Here is a 25,271-nt window from a genome sequence, read left to right as displayed (position 1 = left end):
GAATGTTTAAACTTCCTTGAAAATACCTGTACCAGTTTTATGTTTTGGAGAAATGTTGACTTAAAGCACCACTGCACCCCCCACCCCCACGGGGTCCTGCGGATCTTAACCCAGCTGAACTTCTTTTTTTTCAAAAAAGAAAACTACAAATATTTCCATTTTGGAGCCACTAAGGCTATGGCCCCAGTGATCACCAGTTAGCCCCCAACCTTCTCTTCCCCCACCTCCACAGCGCGCACACCTCCCCGCCCCCTGCCCTTACCTTGAGGCCTTCGTGCTGCTTCGATCAGCCTGTTCAACTTCCACCACGGGGGTGGAGCTTGCAGGGAGAGAGACCTGCTGCAGGGAGGAGAGAGCTTAAGGTCTGTATTATTGTACGCACGCATGCATGACGTGGCACGTGCTTTTTGTGTATATAGGCCAAACGATAATGCATGCGACTAGGAGGTGTGGCCATGACTTTACAAGGGCAGGCTTTTTTCCTGCCTCGGTGTGATTGGCTCAGTGTCACGTGGCGTGGAAGCCGCTCGAAAAGACGAATGTCTTTCCACACAGCTGCCGCATCAACGCTCTGCCGTGCGCGGCAGCACTAGATACTGTCATAGCGAGACAGGTATTTCTCATTGACGCGCACGCCTTTCTATAATACAGGCCTAAGCCTGCAGCAGGAAGGTTGAGCTGAAGCCTGCTGCAGGGGGGGAGGAGGAGCTGGGGCCCGGAAGCCAGCCGGGTTAAGTTGGGCCTAACTGCCATTGCCAGCCACCCACCTGCAGCTGTCGGGCCTGGAAAAATTTCCCCGACTCTCTCCTCCTTCCCCCCCATTTTTTATTTCTGCAAAAAAAATCATACCAAATATTTTTTACTAGAGGCTGCAGCATTTTACAGTGAAATGTCTATTAAAGAATTTGTATATGTGAGAGAAATGTTGAAGGAAGATGAGTTTGTGTGCATGTTGTTCTCTTTATAGGGAAACAATCATGATCTGCCAAATACGTCTGCATCCTCACCAGTTGTTTGGCATTAATTGTGTTGTTCGTGCAGGCCTGGCTAAATCTGATTAGGTGTATTGCTGTAAGGTTGAAATGTATCATTTCTGTATATTCTATATACTTTGCATAAATGTACAGTGCATTTGTATTGGTTTGCCACAAGGTGGTGCTGTTGCATTGTTGAATGTTCTTGTTCAAATGGCTTTTCAATGTGTGGACTGTGGAGGTAACTGCAGCCGTGTTATGCCTGCAGTAGAGGAATGAAGAAATACATGTTCATTAGGATGATTTTCAGTAGGCGATCGTTGGATAGAATTATTTGGATTTTCTATCTTGTATTATACCAATGCTTCCATGCCTGCAAACCGTACAGGGGGGTGGGAATTTTTCTCCCTCTGTTTTTAACCATGTTGATCCTACTAAAAACGTTTATCCCGAGATCTAAGAAATAATCCTGTGGTTCATAGACACGGTGTCCGTTACTTAATTGTGGTTACAACCTGTGGTATGAATTCCACTGGTGGTAGACAAAGGCGCTCCGCTCTCATGTCGCTGCTAAGCCTCTGGTTGCTGTGGGAAAGAGGTGGGCAGAGAGAGCTGGAAAGCAAGGAATGTTACATTGTAATAATTACAGTATAATAAACACACGATGGGGAAGTTGGTAGCTTTGGCAACACGCACAAACGTTGGTTCTACAGGAAAGCTAGGTATTTGCAATTGTGGGATACAGATATCGACAAAATAAAGTAGTTGTTTTTCTTCTATGCTGAAGATTAACCCCATTGACGCCAAGTGTAGTTGCAGCCTATGTGGGGACCCAAAACAAATGTAAAAGGTTGCTGTCTATTTGTTAAAACCTTGATTCCTGTGAGAGATTTTCTACACACCTACAAAAACGTGAGCTTTGACTTGAATGGATTACAGATCGTGACCAAGATACCATAAATATGAAGGAAAAAAAACGTGTGCTGAGCACGCGCATTGTAAGTGAAACTTCTTTGTGTTTTTGTCACTGAAATTTGTATTGGTGATGTTTTTAATTTAATAAAATATTTGGAAGTATAATTTCTTTTTGTGTTGAAATGTCAACACTATAACTTGGAATACATGATATAATTGACTTCTGATAACTAAAGTAACATACATATATTTTGGATTGCAAAGTATCTAAAGGCCGTTTAAAACACAATCTCAGTGACAAAATGCAAAAGTTTGATATGGAACGTGTGTGTATTCAGCACACACACCCTGTTTTGATATACATTAGTTACTATATTATATTAATCTATTTACAATTCATGTGTTATATGTGTACACACCATTCATGTTTTCCACTTCTCCAAAAGCGGAGGGCTTATAAGAGTAATCAGTTTAGATAGGTCTGATTGAGCACTTTAAAATAAGTCCGGTGGTTTGGATATTTTGTAGGGCTCAATGTATTTTTTATATATTGTATAGGTTTCTGTACTTTGTCATTTTTATGTTTATCAACCACTTGATTGATATTTCACGATTGTGTATAGAATTACTGTTTTAGTATTAAATATGGTGTATTAGATTATGTGTAAGAATACTATCGGCCCAATTTCTTGCACTGATGCCTCATCCTATTGATTTTAAAGACCACTGTGTGATTATTGCAATTTATACTTAAATGGGGTATATATAGTAGGTGTAGGTGGGGGCCAGAGACTCTTGACGAAGCTGCTTGACAGAGAAACGTGTTGAGTTTGCCTCGAGCCCCGTCAAGTACTCTGGGAAGAGGATCAGTGCAGGGGAACGCGTCATCCTGGTTACCGGGTGTCCGCTACCGGATCCAGAAGTGGCGTCATCGGAGGACACAGTCCCGCTGAGTGTGGTGACAACGCGACTCGCCTCGCTTGCGGGAGTTGCCGTTTGAGCACCATTATTGCCCCTTTTTTATCTTGTCTGATGTAACCCTTGAATATGGAGGGACATTGTTTATAAATATTTAGTACCATCTGCACAATCATTGCCTTTCTTTTATGGGTCACCGGAACTAGTATTTACACGTTTACTTACATCTGCCACAGTTTTAGATGAGCCTTTATTTGCTGCTGTTTTGTGAGTATAAATATTGGAGCTATACATCAGAGAACATCTATTTTCCTTGCGTTACTACTCTATGCTATTCTTTTCTTCTTCTACATGTTCCCCGCTTTCCACTTCTGCCTTTTTTTATTATAAATGCTACATTTCTAAAAATGTTGCCATTTGCATTCTATTTTTATACTCACTGGGAATTCTTCTGGCAACGTGTCCCCTTCTGTGTGTGTGTGTGTCCCCTTCTGTGTGTGTGTGTCCCCTTCTGCGCATGCGCAGAGTCGGGAGGGGCCTTCTGTGCATGCGCAGAGCCATCTCCAGCCAAGAGATTTTTCCCATCAAAACTCTGTAGGTGTCAGCAAAGAAGTTTCACTTCAAAAACAGTCTACTTGTTTCATGTCCCAGATATCTCTAAAAACGGCTAAATCTTTTCATCAAAATGAACACGCAATGTATTGCCTCAGATTCCAATACATAGTGGTTTGGTCCATACACGCCCCAAATGATTAACATCTGTTCTTTTCTCGTCTGAGAAGGTGCATACCCTCATTGACCAGGCAATACTACCCCCTACTATAAAAATACCCCCACTGGAGTATATTATATATTTTCTTACGGTACACACTTGGTAATTCAAACAGTGGTAGCTTCTTTCCCCGCAAATATTTATTTGGCAGGGAATCATTGTTTCAAAGTCCAAAGTTTATTACCTTGATATTTTTCATCAATGCTTATACTGTACATGTACTGTAATGCACAGTATATATATTTGGAAAGGTATATTAAATGTTAGGCCTGTGTCCCTGGAGGACACGGATACCACATATGTGTTGGGTTACAGATTGTTTAGTAAGACTGCATAAGGCTCTTCATTCCTGAACTTTTCATGGTTGACATCACAAGGTGCATGTTCATTGGCAAAGCAGAACTACCCCCACATACTATATATACCACCATGAAAGTATATTTCTGACGGAAGGAAGAAAAAATGTACACATGGGTTAGTTACCCTGTTTGTCTCCAAAAAAAAAGTATAGTATAATATTTGTTCAGAAGAGTGGTCTAATATTTTATCTCAGAAATTTACACTAACTTTTTATATTTTGACATGCTTCGCATAACACCAATAACATTAAAGAAAACACCACAGAATTATATATTTTCTGCAAGTGCACATCCAAAGATGTGGAAGCATCACCTTTTTGCTACTGGGGGTAGCATTTTCCTAAAGGCCAATGGAATTTTCATTTGTTGGCAACATTTAGACTGACTTGTGTTGTGTATTTTTTTTTTCCCCCTTCCAAGTCGAATTTTAAATTGGTGTTGGTCCATGTGTATATTTGATCGTCACATCACCAGTCAAATTGCTTTGCAAAAAATAAGGAATCATTTTTCGCAGCTTGCAATGCAGCTATCCAAATGTTGTATGGATGTGCCATATTACACACCGAAAGAACGACTACGGTGCTCAGGCGCAGAGAATGACCACCAATGCATTCAGATCCTAACCCCCAAACCACAGGGTGGGTAGGGGGTGGAACGGGGAGTTTCAGGTGATATCTGGAGAGACCCTCTATGTATAGATATATGTATTTGTATTTATTTATTTTAATGGAAATAACTTATGAGTTGATGCAGCCGGTGGAGGCAAAAGTAAAGGCTTGTCGGCTGCACTGGAGGTGGAATTTCCGTGACATTTTGGGAGCGGCGCTTACTGTGCTGGCTCCTGTGATGTTCCCAGAATGGGACTTTACACATGGCAAATCTTATATTGAGGTACTATTTAAAGCCTTTCGTCCTATTTTATATTTACTTTTTTTAATGAATCCTTGTAACATTTCAAACTGTTTTATATTAATAGGAAGTACTAATCTACTGTATTTAAATGTTTGTATGCTGAATTTTGGTGTGCCTAGCTCGGTTTTTGTACTGGCCTGGTGCTCCTGTTCACTGTAGGAAGCCTGTAGCTACACCAGTATTAGTTGGCTGATACTGTACATCTCGTATGCATTTACCATGACTCCTTGCATACACATGTACCAGAACACCCTCCTGTCTGTAAATTTACCCTACTTACCACTTAGATTGTAAGCTCTTCAGGGCAGGAATTCCTATTCCTAATTTCTGAGGCGCCTATTCCTAGTATGTCACGTGTATTACTGCTGTAAAGCGCTATGTATACCGATGGTGCAATATAAATAAAGATGTACATCTCACAGATTTTCCAATAAAGATGTTTATTGTGCCATAAGGCTAGATCCAGTGTGACCGAGCGCTCGCATCCGTGCATGTGACGTCACCCGCGTTTTAGCGGGAGCGTTTTGGCCAGGCTTGACGTGGCGGGGGGCGTGGCCGTGACAACACCGATGATTCGCCCTCATTGTGCGAAACGCTCATGTGACCTGGCCGTCGTGCCTTGAAATCGAATTTATTTGATTTCCTCGCGCTGGCGCACGCGCAGCCTGTGGGCACAATCATTGTGATCGCGCTGTGTGCACTCCTCCGCCGACCATGGACGCGGCCTGAAGTAGCACAGTTCTGCTCGCGCAGCTTTTCTCAAGGTGATCGCTTATACAATAATACCCATTTTGTTTAAAGAATCATGTGATCACGTCCAAAAGTTTATACATTTGTTAATACGCCTGTGTACCGAAGGAAGTTTTTAACTATAAGTTGTACTATTGTTGGCCTATTTTTTATTTTTTTACACGATAATTAAAATAACATGGAACACCCTTTGATGCCGCTTTGCATGCTTATTTAATGGCCTCATGCACTGTGTTCAGTACTTGGACATGTTTATTGCACTTAAGACATTGAACAATCACTTGTTCCATACTTGAGACTGTTTATATACATATAATCAAAGTTATTTCCCCAAGTTCTTCATGATGGAGAATCGTACAACGTATCACTCAAATGGGATTTCCCCCCTCACTTTATTAGTTTGACAGAAATAGACAAGATACTTTGTTTGCTTTTAAATTCTTGCATTCTTGGATTAAAGTTCTACATAGTTGTTCTTAAGACTCCCTAATGTTAGTCAGATTACTGGGAAGGGATTTTGAAAGATAAATAGTGAGCACTTAATGTGCTCATTTGCAAGCTTATAACAACATTTTTTTAATTTATTTTTTACCTTGATAAGAATTGAACTGTTTTAAGACTGCGGTGTAGACTCACAAAGTGTGATACGAGTGATCACGCAGAAACTAGGAATCATTGAAATGGTGTTTTCATGCCATAATACTGACCATTTTTGTGAATAAATCCATTTACTATTTTTATGGTGACCATCCAGTCCTCAAGGGCCACCAACAGGTCTGGTTTTCTGAATGTCTGAGCCACCCGTGATGATGCAGTCATTGACTGAGAACGGTTTTCAGGATATCCCTGCTTCCGCACACGTGGCTCAATCAGTGGCTCAGTCGAAGACTTTGCAAAGCTGCATCTAAAAGAATGAGTAGGGCCATGTTCTATTAACTTCCATAATGCTATGGCATTGCTCATTGGCTTTAGCAAGGTTAATGACAAGTTCACACACTAATATTACACTTTTCATAAGAAATTATGCTAGCATGCATCAACTTGCAATGCAAACGTTTTAAATCTATATGATCTCTGCTTGAAAATAATACGCACAGTTGAAGCTCAAAAAGGCATTGTGGATGTCCATGGAGGATTTCCTATACTGAAAGGTGGCTGCCTGAAGCAAAAAGTGCAGAGCTAATTTGACAGGCAGTTTAATGAGGAAGAGACTTGAATTGCATAGTATAAAATCCTTTTGCGATATATAAAAAAAATGGAGACCAATAATAAGATGAAACCCGAGCCCGTGGCGAAACGAGTAGGATTATTAGAACTCAGTCGGTTGTAGGAGAGCAAACCAGTTCTGCCTCCTTTCTTTCCTCTGAACCACTTCCAAGTTTGTTTGAACTACATCTGGGTCCCCACGATTTACGTGGGACGCTTCTCCAGTCTCACCGGAGTGCGAACCTCTGCAGTGAGCACCTGGCAGGTCACCCGTCGGGTCACAGCACCACCAAAGGCAGTGGTTCTCAAATCCAGTTCTCCAGACCCCCTCTCCCCCAACAGGTCAGGTGTTGAGAATATCCCTGCTTCAGCACAGGTGGTTCAATCAGTGGCTCCGTCTTCGACCACTTGTGCTGAAGCAGGGATATCCTGAAAACCTGACCTGTTGCAGGGGTCTTGAGGACTGGAGTTGAAAACCCCTGTCCTAAAGCACAGGGAGTCTGAGCAGGAGGAGATCGGAAGGTTCTTGGAACCTGTGCATTCCGGGCCCTCGTGTCATCGGAGATCCAGAGGCGGTGAAAGGAGGAGAAGCCGTCTCTATGAGAGTTAATGCCACAATACGGGTGATTTATTCATTTTTGCAAACTTTATTGTTCTCCATTTTTGAAGCATCATAAAATATTTTATTTGTTTTTGAGGTTCTATGAATGAATAGGATTTGTCACGTACACATTGGGCAGCAAAACTGGCATTTTAGACAGAGTTATTAAGATTCCTCCCCCACCCCCTGACATTTTTTATCATCACTTCTTTTGAATATATGCAAATAACTCGTGATTAATTAAAAGCCAGCTGGTAAGCTTATATTAATACTGAAGATGTATCCGTTTGCACCAACAATATTTAACATTGCAAAAGAAATGCATCCTTTTCTAAAACCACTTATGAAAACTGTTGCTGTCTGGTTGATGTTTCTTTGCTCCCCTGAGAGAGAAAAAACAGAATACAGACAGTCCTCGGTTATCCGACACAATGCGTTACTCAAAATGGCGTTGGATAGCGAAACGTTGTAAAGCGAAACACGTTTTCCCATAGGAACACTGTTTAAATGAAAGGTTCCGTTCCTGAAGGCATTTTTAACACTAAAATACACCAAATATTTTACGCGGGCAATAAGATATGCAGCACACACATAAATTATATAGTGTATATACTGTATTATATATATAATACAACATAATAAATAATATATTATATAGTATAATATAATATATATTCTCTTACGATGCTTTGCAACGTTGTTTGTGTGTATATAAATATTACATACAAATAAACAATGTTGCAAAGCGCCGTAAGAGCGTTGGATAAGCCGTTTTGGCGTTGTAAAAATGAACATAGGTATGCATTGCATAGCGTTGGATAAGCCATTCGTTGTAAAACGAAGCGTTGTAAAATGAGGACTGCCTGTAGTTTAGTCCTTGTTGGATATGCAAGGAAATTTACGTTTTGTTTGGCATCAGAGGGTCACACATTAATATCAGTCTTTACCAGGCTTCTGAAGTCTACGGTTATCGACCACTAAACCTTGCAGAGTATATCATTCATTGCAGGTAGTTTGCTTTAACAGTTTAACAACTCAGACATTTCCTGCTGAATTGAATTGTTAATTATTGACGGCTCACGTATCTAAAAAAAAATGTAGCTGAAAAGCAAATATTTAATTTTGGTTTGGATGGTGTAGGTAGAATAATGCTGGTAATTTGTGACAAAGGAGTATTTAAGTCAAATTTTTTTTAACTGACACGTAACTGTAACATGGCGTGTCCATCATATGTGAGCTTGATTGTGTGTCAGGCAGGCTTGGAATTCTTTACACTTTATTTTTATGAGCAGTGAGTTTTTTCTTTGTTTGATTAGAGTTTCTATCTGGTGTGACATAGTCCAAAGATGTTAGGCAGCTTTCTGCCCCATTTTAGAGCAGAAAGTGCAGGAATAGCTAAAAATGATCCGTTCCACAGCTTCACATTAACTCAGGCAGCTGGATGGAAAATCCAGACCACAGATTACAATGGCTCTAGTTCTCGCTCACCTGCTCTTCTAATCACATGTACAGGTATTTAGAGCAGAGAGGTTTTGCATTTCACTCTCTCTCCTTGGAGCCTGGGGGCTGGGGGTGTCGCTACTCTCCTGCATCCAGTATCGAGGTTGACGGCCTCTCCACGTATCACAGTACCAGAGGATTTGCCTGGACACCCCAAACAGATAAGACAAACAAATGGTTACTGCTGTTGCTAAAAGACTGTGCTGTATCTTGTGACCCTAAATGAGAGAGCATTGTTTTAAGCTGGGGAACCAGTTTAGTTGGCCAGCAGCTGTTAGAGAGACTGATTTTGATGTGTAGTTAGATCCCTGAAAGGGATAGGATTTTGTTTATATAATTTGGTTTCTTTTTACTTGAAATAACAGTGTGGGAAATACTGTAACAATGAAATGAGTGAACTGCTGAATGAAAGTATCTGAGTACCTCTAACCTACACATGTTAAAGCTGCAGTACCTTACTTGGATGAAAATAAAGCAGGCAGAAGCCTGAGTTAAGCAGCTTAATACTTTGCATGATCCTGTTTTTGTATTAAATAACCCTAGAAGACTGTGTCGGGAAGAACCCAGACAGACGTCAGCACTACAAAAGAGGGGCGTTTGTCACATATGGTGGAGAATGCGGGCAGACACTAAAGTCTGTGGGTTTGCAAATAAATGCGGGGGTTTAAAATGGCCGCCCAGCTGAAGTAAAATACAGATGCTATGAGTGAAGTCTGTTCCACTGTGTATATCAGTTGTGCTTCTAGCATACACAGAGAATGTGCGAAGTGTGGATGCAATAGCACCCTGAACCCAAACAGAAAACCAAAATGTTTTGCTGAAGAAAAAAAAATTTTTTTTGCATCTAGCAAGTGCTGTTTGTAAAGCTAATGCCTTTTGCTGAAGTGAGTGAATTTGCAGCTAGCAAGTGCTGTATGTAAGTTGCTGAAGTGAGTGAAATTGCAGCTCGCAATTGTCCCTGCCGGATTTCTAAAATGGCCGACGTGAAATGTTTGTTGTGTAATGTACGTAACCATACAAAACAGTGTCCCTTCAGGCCATACTATGATCACGACCCTGGAGGAGAGCCGTACCCACAGATGAATTTAGTATGCTGGGCCTGTCGTGAAGTAGGTCACATGGAAGATGTGTGCCCCAAAATTTTCAAAGACAAACAGCTGCAAAAGCAAGCAACGCCCTGTGAGTGCAAGCAAGATGTGGAAGCTGATAACAGTGAGTGTGTGCCCAGGACCACTGATATCTCTGGAGCTAATAAAGCAAAAAGAAAGAAAACTGTTCCTCAAGTCACAGGGGAAGTGACCGAGCCACTTGAACCTGCACTGTCAGGACATGCGTCAGAAAGGCGCCGAGATGAGCAACAGCCCATAGGGCCTGGCGCAATCGTCCCAGGAATGACGACACGCCTAGAGATGACAAAGGCTACTGCTACCATCATAGGCAGAGAGCCAAGCGAATCAAAGAAAACAAGAACTGACTGGAAACTATGCTATGAGATGTCCCAGAAAGATGTGCAAAACTTCATCACAGAGTTGGGGGTTTCTCGGCAAGAGGCTAGCGCGCTTAAAGCAGAGCTGGAACTCTCACGCCATGAGGTCTACGCTCGCAGCACAGAGCTGTGTACATTGAAGGAAACCTATGAGAATACCCTGAGTAATTTAGAGACTGTAAAAAGAGAGAATGTAAGGCTGACACAGAAAAATTCAGACTTGACTGACCAGATCAGTGAAGGTGATGAGAAACTTCACCAAGCAGAAAAAGTGGAGAAGCAATTGATCCAGGAAAAGTTAGAAATGCAGGAAGCACTGCAGAATACAGAATCAGCGGCGATCCAGACGACACAATCTGCAGAGCTCCAAAAAATGGAGGCGCTGATGCAAACCCAGAGCAAGCACCAGAAAGAGGTGAAGACCCTGAGGGAGGTCTGGCACGATCAGGTTGGAGAGCTGCAGAAGCAGATGGCTGAGCGCGAGATACAGTGCGCCAAGAGAGAGGAGGTGTCCGTCCGTCAGGTGGTTTGCCTGACACTGCGCTATAAAAGCGAGATGGCCGATATCTACAAGCAGCTGGACCACACGGCAAATGAGGGGGCCCGGCTGCAGCTGGAGCTGGACAAGACCCGGGAGGAGCACCTGCAGCTGCAGGTCAAGAATAGAGAAAATGAAACAGAGTTAAACCTCGCTCTGAAACAGATGACGGACATGGGAGAAGCGGCTAAAGTGGTTCAGTCGGGATATCAATCCTACCTCCTAACCAAGCAAGCGGTACGTTCCTATACGTGTATCTTCAATGCTGTTGCAATATTACGATTTGCTATAAAGATGAAGTTGGAGAAAGAGATTCCAAGGCTAAAAGAGACACGGTCACAAAAGGAGACCAGGGAAAGTAAACTCAATGCCCTCACTGATGACAAAGAGGAAGGAGAAATAATTGACTTTGATTGTGCTGCTGTTATTCCAGAAACAGATAGGCACCCTCCTGAGAATATACTCCCTGATCTGGAATTCAAAAATCCAGATCCTCAATTTCATTTACGTTGTCCAGAAGATTATCAAACTAGTGGACACACCCAGGACAACACAGAAGATGTTTTAGCCAAGTGGGTGGCAGTTCCTGAAAACACAAACTTGTTGACAGATCCTGATGACATGGTTAATATGGACTACGTTTGTACAGAGGCAACTAGGTCTCCAAAACCCAAAGGCCTAGTAATGGCCACAAAAGGGAAATCAAAGATTGAAAAGAAAAAACAACGAAGGTTAACACGGCGCCTGAATAGTTCCATATCTCACCAATCTGGACCACACTGTGGAGCCAAGGAGAATCTGGTCCAAGGGTCTCATCAGAAGCTAAAGAAACAGTCCAGTCATTTGCAGGTTGCAGCGGGCTATGAAATAAAGTCAAAGGATGCAATAGACTGGCAGTCAAAAAAAAAAAAAGTTTGGGGGAACTGACCGATTTAATTTTTTTATTACACGTGTGGACTATGTCACGGACACTTAACTATGCAAATAAGCATTTTGTCAATATTACAATGTTATATTGGTTCTCTGTGTTGAAAATGTAGCTAAACTACAAATTAATATACAGGGTTGATGGCCCTTAAGATTACAAGGCTGTAGTATAAGAGAAAAAATATTGGTAGCTTACAATATGGGAAAAAAAAAAAAAAATGCCCTTTTCGGTTGGTAAATTTATAATGAAGTTCATATTCGTATCATGTGAATACTTAATGTTGTACTGAGGAGTTAGCTCAAGTATTTCAGGTAGGACGCTCACCCCAGTGAGGTCCATGGCCGCTCACCCCAGTAGGTGTGAGCTGGGGAGGGGGATATGTGACATAGTCCAAAGATGTTAGGCAGCTTTCTGCCCCATTTTAGAGCAGAAAGTGCAGGAATAGCTAAAAATGATCCGTTCCACAGCTTCACATTAACTCAGGCAGCTGGATGGAAAATCCAGACCACAGATTACAATGGCTCTAGTTCTCCCTCACCTGCTCTTCTAATCACATGTACAGGTATTTAGAGCAGAGAGGTTTTGCATTTCACTCTCTCTCCTTGGGGGCTGGGGGTGTCGCTACTCTCCTGCATCCAGTATCGAGGTTGACGGCCTCTCCACGTATCACAGTACCAGAGGATTTGCCTGGACACCCCAAACAGATAAGACAAACAAATGGTTACTGCTGTTGCTAAAAGATTGTGCTGTATCTTGTGACCCTAAATGAGAGAGCATTGTTTTAAGCTGGGGAACCAGTTTAGTTGGCCAGCAGCTGTTAGAGAGACTGATTTTGATGTGTAGTTAGATCCCTGAAAGGGATAGGATTTTGTTTATATAATTTGGTTTCTTTTTACTTGAAATAACAGTGTGGGAAATACTGTAACAATGAAATGAGTGAACTGCTGAATGAAAGTATCTTAGTACCTCTAACCTACACATGTTAAAGCTGCAGTACCTTACTTGGATGAAAATAAAGCAGGCAGAAGCCTGAGTTAAGCAGCTTAATACTTTGCATGATCCTGTTTTTGTATTAAATAACCCTAGAAGACTGTGTCGGGAAGAACCCAGACAGACGTCAGCACTACAAAAGAGGGGCGTTTGTCACACTGGACAGAAGCAAAAGGAAAGAAACCGACCCGAAAAAGCAACTAAAACGCTCTGTCCCACGGCACAGATACTTCGCTTTAATTTAGTTTCTGTCCTCTGGCTGAATGTTTGCGAACCAATATTAAAGGAAGCGAAAGAGACTTATGTCTAACATACTTTAAAGCTTCTGTATCTTTTGGAAAAAAAGATATTTTACTAACATCACATTTAGTAAAGTCTAAAAGAAATTGGAAAAATCTCCCTAAGTAGCTCTAAAATCACCTGCAAACGGTTGGTGAAAATTTCAGTTGTGCAGTAAAACAGCAACTGAATTAAAACCTAATTATTTTAAGCTAAGAAAGATGACCAACGTATTTGTCCCGTGATGCCAGACCTTTGATTCAGTCCCCTATGTAGATAGCGGACTGCAACGTTGGTCATCTTTCTAAGCACAAGATAAACACCAAAACCAGGAGAGACCCCAGAATCTCCCAAAAGATCCCTAGTAATTGCACTCTATGACTGCTGAGATAGAGGGGGTTAAATACTCCCCGACACAATGTCTAATTGGCTTGTAAGAGTACATGAAGTAACTGCTCCCAACACTGTGTTTGTGTAGAACACTATTCCTATGCACCGGCTGTGCTTCGATTGATAAACACTATACTATAGAAATTGGTGAGCGGATAACCATAAGTTAAGTTATAAGCACAAGATAACCATGTTTTGATTCAGTTGGTGTTGCTGCTCTTCTTATACGCAGTTTGTGTGGAGTAACCTCCTATGGTGCTGGGGCTAGGAATGGAAATGGAGTCTTGTGCAATAGTTTTCTTCTTGTGCTGGTAACCTCAGAGAGGGAGACAAAAGATAAACAAAGAACACCACAATAGTGTATTACCCTTGGGACAATGGATAATATGGTGGATAAGGTACAAAGAGCATTTATTGGTTAAAACAATTGTTACTTCAATTGAAGTAAAACATATTATGTATTAATAAAACAGTTGATCAATCTCCTGCTGGATAAATGAAAAAAGACTTCCAAGCGCTTGTGCTTAAGGAAGCTGTGTCGCTCCGCCGTTGGTAAAAACTGAAATCCTACTCACCGTCCATGAGTAGGACATGTGCAATGGTTCGGGGTCTTTTACTCCGGGAATAACCGCTCGCCGTGGGGTGCAGAACGTCTGTTTGTGCGGGGAGGTCTCCTGCAATCCTTGTGGTCTCGTTGCCAACAGAGTTTCTTCCGAACGTCTCCTCCGCTGACGTCACCGCCTGGTATGCACTGCTACGTGTCCCTGGATGGCCACAAACCTTCCTACGCGTTTCGAAACTCCAATTGATGGGTTTCTTCGTCAGGGAGAGTGTCCTGCACAGCAGAGGTGCCTGAGGACATGTGGAGGAGGTGCCCTTCTGGGCGAGGTGACATGCGGGTACTCGCCCAGCAGTCAGTAGTTATGGCACTGGTGGAAATTTGGTCACGGCCAAAGATCCCATTCCGGACTGGAGTTGGCCACCCCTGTTCTACTCCTTATGTTCTCTCCCCCTTTTCCAGTGTCTATTCCTCTGTTCTCGTCTTCCTTCTCCTTGCATGCTCTTCCTTGCGTTAATAAAAATATTTAATAATTACAGCCCTAATATTTTTCTGGGGGGAGAACAAATGTTCATTACTTCTTTGGTGCCAATTCATTCAAGTTCAGGAAAGTCAGTGTCAGTGTCCACTACCCCTTCTTCATTGAAGGCTAGCCAAGCCCATCAAGTGTTTCTTCCACCCTTTGAAATCTACTTTTTATGGTCCTGCAAAAAAAAAAAAAAGTACAGTATTTGTTCTTTCTATGGAAATGAAATTAAAGAAGATGAATCGGATCATTGTGAGCCAAGTGTATCTACTGTATCTGAAAACACTTACACGGGTACAACCCATAATTTAAGTCAATATTTTTAGTTATAAGTTTGTTAAAACATTTTGTTTCCTGGATTGCTATTATACCGTGGGCAGGTAACATAACAAACAAGTAATAAACTTGTAAAAAATAAATATAAATAAATAAAAAAATAACAACAAATTGCCCTAATATCTTTGAAAATTCAAGAAACCGCCCCCCAAATAGGTCAATTGTGACTGTTTTTATAAGGTGGTGTTTGCTTTAAACAGAGAATGCAATACTGCGTTTGACCTAGTACAAGAGCCTCATGGAACTGTTTGCTGGAACATGAAAACTTCGGATGTTTTGTTACAATTAAAATCTCTTGTTTTAAGTAAACGACTGTTGATGGTGGGGCTCAGTTGTCATATTGAATAACTGCACATGGGAGCTTAAGTTTATTTGAAACATTGTGTATAACAAATAGAAATTAGCCACCTTGGAATTAGTCTTGCCAGGGCAAGTGCTGGCAAAGACATGTATTTTTTAAGTTCTGTGAACTGAGCTTCTCTTAAACATTTATGATGGGAGGCTGAAATTGAAACCAAATGTAATGGGCCTGCTTGAAGTGCCTTGGTCTAATCCTTTTGCAAGTGTTCGTAAAAGAAAGCTGGACTCGTGGACTTGGCTATTTTTGCAGAAGTGCTAATTGACATGGAGGCCTAACTGCAGCCGGCGGTCATAACAAGAAATGTATAAGTAGTCTGGCGCACGTTAAATCTGCTTGTAGTATTCGCTTTGAAAATGTGTCCTGGTCTTTGAAACAGGTAAGCCTTTTTCGAGTTGGTGTCAACTATTCATGTGCAAGTCACTCGGTCCGTGCCTCAGATACCAAAATTTGTTTAAGAACTACTTCTGTGTTCTTAAAGAAACTATTTTTTAAATTACAGGATTGAAGCAGGGGGTCTCAGGAGCTGAACTAGTAATTTCAGCTCCGGGACCCCCTGCTTCCAGACATGCTTGCATCCGTAGCTGTGCCGGTATTGCTTTTCAGTTTAAATGTCCCAGTCACACGGACCAATAAACAGCCGCGCTGGATAATGTCACAGCTTCCTATTGGCCTGTGGGACATTTAAACGCTGCCATTATTTTAGGCACATGGTAATCTGACTGCAGGAGATACCGGCACCCCCTACGGAGGCAAGTATCTCTGGAAGCAGGGGGTCCCCGGAGCTGAAATGAACACCGTTCAGTGCCGGAGACCCTCTGCTTCAATCCTAAAATAAAAAGGGAAACCTGTATTGTTGCTGTAATAATAAAAATACAATGCAATTTAAAGAAAGGGGGGGGGGTGTTTTCACTTATGCCCAACGTGGATGGGTGCTGCTCGAGCCAAAACAAAACTCTCTAAACAGAAACGCAAGCCCAATAGAACATAAAATAAATAAAATTAGAAAATATAGTACATTCATCTTGGAAAAATTAGATGATGAAGCACAAAAGTTCTAATCCTCAATACTCATGAATTATCAGTGGTGATTCAGCTTTAAGGATTCCAATTACAGCTCCAACTTTATAGGTCTTCTCATATAGTGGGAATCAGTACTGTAACCGGTAAATGTATTGCAGTCATGCTACCAAACATGAAGTGCTTAGAGAACAAAATGGAGGAAGAAACCTTGACGGGCATCAGGAACCGCCAAGATTCTGCTAAATGGATCTTGTGGGTTGGTCCTTCGGCGTCAGCCGTGTTTTCCAGGGTTTGTTTCCAGTATCGGTCTGAATCTCCTCATCAACTTCCAACCAAACTGTTTATGATGCCGACGACCATACGGCAAGGTCCGTGTGGCATAATTTTTTCTCTAAGCACTTAATGTTTGTTAGCGTGTTGGTGTAACTGCAATACATTGACTGGTTTTAATATGTTGACATACTACCCCTCATGTCTGTCTCTTTGTACCAATCCAATTTCAGAGTACTGATTTCCACTGTCACGGGAGAACTTTGAAATTGGAGCTCTAATTAGAATACGGAATCGCCAAAAAATTCACATGGCCACAGAATGGGTATTTCTCATGCTTGGATAGCACAAGCATGTTCCAATTTAAGGATTGCTGGTTTTATTATGGATGTTATAATATTAGAGGTTAACGTTTCTATTAACCTACCGTGCTATATTGTGTTTTTGTTGGATGTTGACAGTTAGCCGCTCTCCATTGTCCAACCTAAGTTACAGAAATGTAGTTTTCTCATTGCCTCCGATTCTTTTTTTTTTTTTTTTTTTTTTTTTTTTGTGTGTGTATTTATAAAATGTTTTACCAGAAAGTAATATATTGAGTTACCTCTCGTTTTCAAGTATGTCATGGGCATAGAGTTATGGTGACAAATAATACATGGTTACATTAAGTGAACAGTGTTGTACATTATATACAAGACAGTGCATGCACATTGTTGACCAAAGACCAACGCTCAATTTCCTGCAGTTTTCCTCAATTTTTTTAGACCCGATCTGTTCCTTAAAAAAAAAAAAAAATTTAAGGATACAATAATGTAATACTCCAAACAGGAATTATTGTATGTGCACCAGATAAAGGCATTTTTTTGGCAAACACATGCTTACCATGTGTATGCCACAATCCAGACTTTTCGCTTCTTGGGGGTGCCTGAACTCGCACTGTGATGGCTTTCATATATAAACAGACAGCCGGACCTAGACAAGGTGGTCGGGGCAAGCAGAAACGCTTGTAACGATGATACTAGGTAACGGCCGGCAAAAACTTCCACATGGGCCATAGAGAAACTATTGCTAATAGAACATAACAATGCATCATCAATAGAATAAAAAGGATAATATACATTAAATAAACCTGAGTGAAGACCTGGACCAAAGACCGGAATCAAAGAGGGAACGGACACGCAGAAGGGGCAGACTCAAAATGCAGAAGATATTCATGAGACCAGTGAGGCAGCCCCACAGAAGGGCAGCATTGATAAACGGTATCATTATCAGCCTAGTAACAAATCTGCAGCTTCCATCCTGTGTAAAATGTTAAAATAACAATGTTATTTGACTATAATCATATTTGACTATAATCACAGGAAAGCCAGAACACTTGGATAAAGAAACAATATTGAATAGTTCAGAAGAGAAGCCAGAGCAAAAGGACAAAAATGAGAACAGAAAAAGTTAGACCAATTTGCTAAAGCTATAGTCATTTGCTATACTACTATAGTAGTGGTAGCAATTATGTCCATTATCTTTTATGTTTATGGCGCCTTTCTGATTTAATGTAGAGTTCGTCAACCAACATATTCATTTAAAAAAAAAAAGGAACATTGCAGATTATTTTGAGACCTAATTTAAGTATGACACTGCTCCTCTGTTATACAACCGTGTCTACAACTACCAGTATATACCTGATTCTGCTGAACTTTGCTGCCACTAGGAACAGATGTGTATTGAGCTTTCTGCATGGCACACCCTGGTGTTTGGGGAAGGATGGTCGCCACCAACAGGCCAGGTTAAGGTTATCCCTGCATCAGCACAGGTGGCTCAAACTGTGGCTCAGTCAATGACTTCAAATATCCTTAACCTGACCTGTTGGTGGCCCTTGAGGACTGGAGTTGGCCACCCCTGGATTAGTCTAATTATATTCTATTTGTAAGTGTTTTTAATAGTGACCCTCGGCTGCTTGTCTTTTATTGTTTTTTCCACATTGTTTTTTTTTATTTTTTATTTATCAAAACCTATGGTTTTATAGGTCTTTGTATTAAAATCAACCCTGGCAAAAGGATCTGTGATATTGGACAAGATTTTTCTTTTTTCTGATTAAATGGCTTATGAAGTAGTCTGGGAACTATCGATGGATTGTAAAATCTAACTTGTAATATTTTACGTGAAGGTGTATTTTTTTTAATTTTATTTCAGCAGGTCCTGCTTTGCTGAACCTCCAGGTCATTACGGTTTTGTATGCTTGCCTTGGCATGCTTTTATTCTCACTAAGATCAGGCATTGCATTGTTTCCTCATCAGAATGTGAAGGTACCGATTATAGACGTGAAGCCAGATTTTATTTTATTCCTCTTGGGTCCCTACAACAGTTTTCCAAATGGACTGAAGGAATAGTTGGAATAAAATGAGTACACTAACTCCTTGCTCTTTCCTATCTGATACTTTTTGCAGATTTTATTAACTACTTTATTGGTTACGAATAGAGTTCTACAATGGAAAGACTGGAATTGTTTGCAGGTTTTGATGCCTAAAATTGTATTCAGATGGAATGATACATTTTGTTTTACCGTTCATGGCCAACATGTCTGGGGGTCACTGCTGCATACATTTTTATACTAGTATCATGTGACTGCTGCTACAGAGATCACGAGGCTTTGACCCTACACCCGGCTTCTCTGAACATCTGCTTTGATTGAGGTCACTGCTCTGGTTCTATGATCCACAGCAACAATCCTCCCTAGTCATAAGCAGTAATGCTATGATGTGCAAAGATCATCATAGGGGCTAGCAGAGTGTCGACCTTGGTGATGTAGGTATCCCATTGCAGAGGCTCCTCCAGCATTAGAGGTGAAGGAAAAGACGAGTTTTGCCAGAATCGGTCTTATATAAGCAAGTAAAGGAGGCATGTCCTTTTCTATAGCATTGTACCGAGAAGAGGAACTAGTGCTTGAAAGCATATCTTATATTGGCTAAGGCAGCAATGTGCATACTGAAATGTCCCTCTACAGTCTACAGGATTTAATAGTTACAATATGAGCAATGCACACACACCATGGTTGATAATATAAATGTACTGTATTTAGCATAAAAAAAGGTAGAATCACTTTACTCTCCTAAATCTGCCTTGGGGTCTCTCCTGCTGAAATCCCACTCCTGGCTTCCTATTAAATCCTGTATCACTTACAAAATTCTCATTTCTCTTTTAAGGATTACACTCTTCTGCCCCTCCTTATATCTCGGCCCTAATTTCTCGCTATACACCTGCCTGACTCTTCTGCTCAAGGAGGTCTTTTGTCTAACCCTTTTGTATCTAAAGCCCTCGCCTGCTTAAAAACTTTCTTACTACCCCTCTGGAGTGTCCTTCTCCTCAATATCAGACTGGCACACTCTCTCTACCTTTTTAGGACCTTTCTTAAAACACACCTCTTTAACGAGCATATGAGTAGCTCCTGTGGCTGATACTATACACCTCATAAGCACTGACCATGGCCCCTTACAGCCACACTCACCATAACACCCTCCTACGGTCTCTCTAACTGCTTCCTACTTACCACTTAGATTGTAAGCTCTGCAGGGCAGGGACTCCTTTTCCTATTATATTTCTGGACCGCCTATTCCCATTCTGTTATAATATTATGTCACGTATATTACTGCTGTAAAGTGCTTTGTACCTGGATGGTACTATATAAATAAAGATTATTCATAGTTTAAATATTAATATTCAATCTATGCATATTACATATATAGATATTGTTTATAATTACAATTTGCAATAATGTAAAGTACTGCTTCATATATTAAGCTGTAAAATCTCAGTTGAATCATAATTACAATTTACTTCTGTCTCTGGCATAACGGTAATCTCGCACCCCTTAATTTTTGGCTTCAGTGTGACTGAAGTTGCTTCCTCTGCTTGTCCATACAAGCGTATCTGCCATAGGCAAGGCCTACTTTCCTGCATCACCGGAAGATGTTCTATGTTCCTTCCTAATTAAATGTATGTCGCTGCATTCCGATCTTCACTCTAAATCCCTGACTCTCAGGAGAACCCCTCAGTGCAAAAAGTTCTTTTTTTTGATGGTTCATTGCAATCCGATTTTTTTTAATTTTTTTTTTTTGCCACATGTTTTAAGTTGGCTTATATAAAGGAAGCTGTTCATTACATTGGTTGAGATCTAGGTTTAATATTTTCTAACTTGCCATTGTTGCATATGGTTTTTTTTAATATAATTTTCTACTATTTCAACTTTAATCGGAGAGTTTCAAAATGGTATTTAAACTACACCTGGTTCTGAATGTATTCGGAGTTTCTGCACTTCCACATGCATACTGTAATTTAAACCAACTTTATTTCACTTAAGGAAAAATGTTTACATTATACAGTAATAAAAGAATATAAAACTGGGTTTAATTAAACACAAAAGCTTAATGCGTGATTTCAACTTTATTTCCAATCAAATGAAAAAAAGTATTGTCTTTTTCTTCCCCTTTACATTTAAAACATAGTATGAATATTGTGTGCTAATTCCTGTGTTTGTTGGGGAGTCGTTGAAGGAAAAGTATTCCAGCATCTTTAAGAATTTGTTACTGACCATTTTAATGTCAGGAGTCAAAGGCACCTGAAATGGCCTTTGTAATTATTTGTAGTTGGCTTAGTAATATCTGGCATTATCAGCATACGGGCAGTGTGGTTGAATTCTTGTTTATTACAGGAATGTGCTGCATACAAGTACTTTTTTTTTTCTGCTGCTATCCTGAACTGTTGAAGATATATTGCATGACATTTTATGTGGTCATCGATTTATATAAATGTTTTGTAGGCCTGGGTTTTTTGTAATAACTCGATTTTAGGTCAATCATTTTTTTTTGCGGTGGGGGGGAATGGGTGGTGAATGTGAATAAGATGTTTGATTTGTCAGAAATCAGAAGCCCTATGTTATCAATATTACATGCTTTATATTTATGCTTTAGATCTTCGTGTGCGTGTGCCAAACTATCAGACCTAGACCAGTGGCTTTCAAATGTTTTTTTTTTTTTTGTGTGTGTGTGTGTGTTACGGAACCCTATAATTATGTTGTGAAATTCTAGAGAACCCCAACTCTAATAGCGCGTGTGAGACCATATGCACTGTAAGCAACCACAACCCTTTAATAGCGCGTCGGACACGCCAATGGGACTGCTGCTAGGAATGTTTGGTTCGATATGGGCCACTGAGTATTGTACCTGGTAGGCTATATACCTGGCACTTTCAGCTAGTGTGTGTGTGTGTGTGTGTGTGTGTGTGTGTGTGTGTGTGTTTCTTTCCTCCAACCTTCACATGTCAGCTGCTTAGAGGGTGCAGTCAGTACATGAAGAGGCGGATTGCAGCCTCTGTTTCCAGACGGCACGGGAGGTTCCTGCTGTGCTGGCAGTATAAATTTTCCCCTGGGGCTTTGGCACCCAAGGCTAAGGTTCGCCTGCACCCTGTTTATAAAAAAATCTAAGCTACGGGGTAGTTTCCTACTGTAGCTGCAAGAAACCGTGATCCAATTTAGATTGTAAGCTCTTCGGGACAGGGACTCCTTTTCCTATTGCCACTGTCACGTCTGAAGCGCCTATTCCCACAGTTATATTATGTCATGTATATTTGTGCTGTGTACATAAATGGCGCTATATAATATACATACAATAAGAAATCCACAGGCAGTTCATGCATTGCTAACCACGTGGTTGGGAAGATGCAAAAGTCAACACAGGACAAAAAGAAACACTTTATTTACTCACGTTTTGGTGTGTAATTGTAATTTCATGTGTTTCTAATGAGTGTGTGTGTGTGTGTGTGTGTGTGTGTCTGAGTACACTTAAAGATTAAAATGCATTTACCTAATTGTATAGGTACAGAGCTTGAGCATTACCCGGGGCAAGCTATGAAAATGCACACACTTTTATTACATACTTATTTAATTCATGGCATCAACCATGCCTAAACGGTATAGTATGTGGGTGCCGTTCAAATGCATTATAACCTGTTGCTTAGATACCGAGACGTGAGATCATCCATGGGCATTTTCTCAGCTGGATATAGTTAATTGTAAAAAGAACAGTTAAAAAAATCCTTTTTTGATCCAGGTTTCTTAAAAAAAAAAAAAGGGTGTGTGTGGCGAGCACGCGCATTTTAAGTGAAACTTCTTTGTCTTTTGTTACTGTTTTGTCACAGATATTGTATTTGTGATTTTTGTTTGATTTTGAATTAAAAACCTCACCATGTCGGTGACAAAACGCAAAGACGTTTGACTTAGGCCGCGCTTATAGTGCCGGTGACGCGACCGATGACGTCGCCATTGTGATAGTTATATTTCAAATTTAGGCAACGTCATAAAGGGGGAAGGCAGAGGGATGCAGAAGCTCCTGATTGGCCGCAAGGGGTGAGCGTCGCCGAAAAAAATCAAATAGTGACTACCAGATTTTTGGTAGCACCGTTGCGCCATCGCGTGCACTATAAGCGCCGAAGACGGTGACAATGCATTTGTTTTGACAAGTGGGGGATTGACGCTTTTAAATACGCCTACAGTGCTCGAAAATATGCATAGAAAGTTTGTTACGTTTGTATTCTCTGGTTTAAAGATAATTGAAGACCTGCGGCACCCCAAACAAATTAAGCACATTAACGTTAAAAAAAAAAAATTATTTTAAACATATTGATGTTTATGGTACAGGTATCCTAGAAATCAGTGTAATTTCACAAACCTTTAACTCTGCATAGGTGCCCTATAATGTAAGTAAATCTATTTAGCATGATGGATATTTCCGATATGATGCACCAGTGCTCTAGAAATTCAGTCTAGAAAACTTTATATTAAAATTACACTATTTTATTTAATTGCCTCCCTTGCTGGTACTAATTGGTCCCTCTCACAGGCATTACCTTAAATGACATCACAAGAGGTCACGGTTGGGCATCAGAGGAATGGGTAGACTGTCATGGTTGGGCAGAATGCAGAGGAAAGCCATGAAGTCCAGTTCTTAGTATGATTTAGCGTGGTTCTTTTATTTTATGTATCTAGAACTGTATTTATATAGCGCTAAAAGTGTTCAGAACTCTTTTTCCAAAATTGCAATACAGGGATTAAGTACAAAAAATGGGGATATGAGTAGCCAATAAATGAGAACTTAAGGCTAAGGGAGACCCTGCCCTTGAAGAGCATACAGAAGGGGGAGGGGGGGAGGAGAGAGAAAGGAGGGAGAAAAAGGTGGCCCAATCATACGCCCCCCCAATCTCTCCCAGGTAATTCATTTGGTTTTAGAAGCAAACGGGGGCGGAGCTACAACAGCCAGGAATAACGGGGAGAGTGGTTTGGTGGGGGAGAAGGGGAACGGTGTGAGTGAGGGAGGTGGGGGAGAACAGTGAGTGTGAGATGGGGTTGAGGAGAAATGTTATATGGGGCAATAGGTGTTTTAGGGAAGGGTTTAATGGCAATATATTATGTGCATCCCGTTTAGGGGTGGAAGGGCCAGACCTGCGGCCGTTGATGTATATTCTGTTACCTACCACTGATCTAAGTGATACATTGGGAGACTTGGGATAAAGTATGAATAAAAGTGAATTTTTTAAAATTGCATCTGGAGTCTAGAGATGCTGTTTTTATAGATTCATTATGCTCCACTTTAAAATTGGGAAGAGTGTTCTTGAATAAGGCCTCGTCTAGGTAGGAAGCTGGCGCTCCGGCCCTGCTCGGCCGTGCTTTTCCTGGCCGGCTAGGTCCGCGCGTGTCTGGGACGCAGCCCCGACGTCACGGAGCTTGTTCGCCCTCATTGGGCGAACCGCTCACGTGACGCGAGCAGCAAAATCAATTTTGCTTGCTCGGCAAGCGGCTGAGCGCCTCGCAGGCGCGCCCGCACACGCAGGCCACGTGCATTGTCGCAACGGGTCCAGCGTGAGCGCGCCCACTCGGCGCCACCCTGGACGAGGCCTAAGTGGATAAGCAGCCCATAGGTAGGGAGAAATTTGTGAAAAAGGTTTAAGATGTGACAGGGCTGTAGATGTAAAAGGTACAGAGGTGAGTAAATGAGTACTTCAGTATTGGGTGATACCTTTTTTTTATTTGGACTAATAATTGTCAAGCTTTCGAGACTTCTCTGCCTCAGGTCAGCAGTACAGATTTACAAAGATCCCATGAGCTTAACCCAGATGTCAAAAAAGAGGGAGAAAAGACAGCCATCTAAGGCAGATGGTGCAGAGAAGGAGTAAACAGACAGGGCAATAAATGGATATACAGGACCATCCATCCATCAGCAGTGTGCAGGGGGGTGGGAAGAGGGGGTTAATTATAGCATTCACAGAGGCAGGGAGAAACATTAGAAAAAAAATATGGTAGTGGGTTAAAAACCCTATTTCCGCATTAAGTGCTCTTGTTTTCGTGTCGGTGTATTTTCATTTTGAGTTCAAATGTTTTTTTCCGTTGAGTGTTTTTAAACATTCCACTGAGGATTTGGATTTTTAAATCATTTTTGGAATGATCTGGCTGTGAGAAGTGCTGGAGATTGATGGGAACCCAGCACATAGATTGCAGAGGCAGTTTTGAGCAGCAGCATTTTCAATGCACGGAGGCCGTATAAAACTGACATCACTCTGTTCCCCCCCCCATCGAACCGCGCTGCCAAATATGTTGACGTGATAAATGATATTAATAAAGTAAACAATATGATATGATA

General features: G+C 41.1%; 1 protein-coding gene across 1 annotated transcript in view; it reads left to right on the top strand.

Annotated features, from left to right (window-relative positions):
- UVRAG (UV radiation resistance associated) overlaps positions 1–25,271 on the top strand; it is a 107,732-nt gene that overhangs the window by 24,384 nt on the left and 58,077 nt on the right. The window lies entirely within an intron of this gene.

Source organism: Ascaphus truei, chromosome 3, assembly GCF_040206685.1.
Source record: "Ascaphus truei isolate aAscTru1 chromosome 3, aAscTru1.hap1, whole genome shotgun sequence".
In the NCBI taxonomy this organism is placed as follows: Eukaryota; Metazoa; Chordata; class Amphibia; order Anura; family Ascaphidae; genus Ascaphus; species Ascaphus truei.
The sequence above is the reverse complement of the archived record's forward strand: the minus strand, read 5'-3'. Positions and strand labels throughout refer to the sequence as shown.